We start from the raw sequence: 2,205 nt of genomic DNA, 5'->3' as shown, positions 1-2,205 counted from the left end.
TATATATATAAATAATTAGCACCAGAGAAAAAGTACTAATCACTGTTCATAAGGAAATAATGCCAAGCAGTGGTGTGTGTGTGTGTGTGTGTCTGTCTGTCTGATTTACTCATAGGTAAATGATACTAAACTTCAAACTCAACATCATTTCCACAAAAGACATTTTTTTTTTGGTCTTTTTGAGACAGGGTCTCTTTGTAGCCCCAGCTGGCCTGGATTCGCTATGGAGACCAGGCTGGCTTTGAACTCAAAGAGATCCACCTGTCTCTGCCTCCAGAGTGCTGGGATTAAAGACGTGCACCACCACACACGGCCTCAAAAGACATTTTTTGAAATACTCCTCTCTATTCAGAATTGTAACAGATAAACAGATATTCACATTATCTTTATGTTATATACACACATATATAATTTCCATAATACTTTCCAAACTGGATACTCCAATATTGACTTAATGTTTAAAAGCACTATTTCCAAACTTTGCCAGCTTTTTATAGCTGACACAAGTGTATATGCTTTCATATATTTCTGGTACTTTAAAAAACTCATTGTCTATTATAAAATTGAACACTAAAACTCTTTCCTTAAAATTTTTTATTCATTTTAATTTTGTGTATATGAGTATTTTGCCTGCATGTATGTAAGTGTACCATTTGCATGGCAGTGCCCAAGGAGGACAGAAGAGGGCCTCAGATCCCCAGAACTGGAATTATGGATGATTGTTAGCTGCAAAGTGAGTGCTGAAAACTGAACCCAGGTCCTCTGCAAGAGCAGCCAGTGATCTTAATCACTGAGCCATCTTTCCAGCCCCAAACACTAAAATTCTTTTCATTAAAACTCTACAATAAAGAAGCTCTAAGTTAAGGGAATTCTATAGGCTGAAAACAACAGAAATGAGGTCAGAGGAGAACTGATAGTGTAAATTTAGGAATGGATGCTAAAAGTGGAAATTATAAAAATTTCCATGAAGTAGCTTCATCTTGTACAATTTTGGGGCAAAGAGAGAGTCCCAAAATAATCCATGGTTTGAATAATCCAGTGAACACCAAATGTGTCTAAAGACCACACAGGAAAATCTAGAAAGAACAACTGATTATTCTCTTACCTCCACCTCTACAGACATGCACATACACACACACACACACACACACACACACACACACACATGCCTCACACCTACTGATATGCACACATACATGTATGTCTCAACTCTACTGATATGCACACACACATGCATGTCTCACCCCTACTGATGAGCACACACACACACGTCTCACCCCTACTGATATGCACACACACATGCATGTCTCACCTCTACTGATATGCACATGCATGCATGTCTCACCCCTACTGATTGAGCACACACACGCATGTCTCACCCCTACTGATATGTATACACATATGCATGTCTCACCTCTACTGATATGCATGCACACATGTGTTGGGAGCTGTTTGTCTATTATGTACATTGAGCTGTGGCAGGCTTGTTTACTGAGTTTGTGTTATGCACACCAGTATCTAATCTGCCTAGTCAGGAGGAATGTGTTTATATGGAGAGCCTCACAACACCTGACCTTGAGGCAATAGTGGTAAACAAAAAGATCAAAGAAGCCTTTGAAGTATCTGACTGCTCCTTGACCCTCAGATACAGGTGGGGAAAACAGCTGTTGTAACTAATTGAGTTCTTCTGTATAAAAAGGTGGAGCTGAAATAAACCAGGGCTGCAGTCACCACTGTCAGCCCTCCCAAGTATCTTTTCTGTCTCTTGTTCTTTCTTTCAATCCTCACTCCCCCTTTCAGGTACTGTCCATCTTGGCTGGCTGGCACTGGCAACTTTATAGACATACACAAGCACCAAGGATCCAAGTGCAACGATTATGACTAGTAATAATCAGATACACAAAGATTAGAGATGCTTGCACCAACATCTCAGTGTTAGTAGCAAAACAATGAGTCTTTCTCTAAGAAACAGTATATTTTTTAATGAAATGGAGATCTTTTTTAAAGGTTAAGAACTCATTCAATTTTATGTCTTACAGGGCTTATACTGAGTTCAATATTGTATAACTGTATTAACTCAACTGTGAACCTAGAAACTTGTACCCACTTGTGAAAGAGATGTACTGTTGCTCTGGTGTATGTTACTGAATATGTTAAATCTGTAGTGAAATCTAATCATGTAGTTATTAAAAAATTTTAAAAATA

At 38.5% G+C, this 2,205-nt stretch overlaps 1 protein-coding gene across 1 annotated transcript in view; it reads right to left on the bottom strand.

Moving 5' to 3' along the window:
* The window catches only part of Dnah12 (dynein axonemal heavy chain 12), a 218,243-nt gene that overhangs the window by 116,061 nt on the left and 99,977 nt on the right, over positions 1–2,205 (bottom strand). The window lies entirely within an intron of this gene.

Source organism: Nannospalax galili, unplaced genomic scaffold (genome assembly GCF_000622305.1).
Source record: "Nannospalax galili isolate Female #2095 unplaced genomic scaffold, S.galili_v1.0 scaffold505, whole genome shotgun sequence".
In the NCBI taxonomy this organism is placed as follows: Eukaryota; Metazoa; Chordata; class Mammalia; order Rodentia; family Spalacidae; genus Nannospalax; species Nannospalax galili.
The sequence above is the reverse complement of the archived record's forward strand: the minus strand, read 5'-3'. Positions and strand labels throughout refer to the sequence as shown.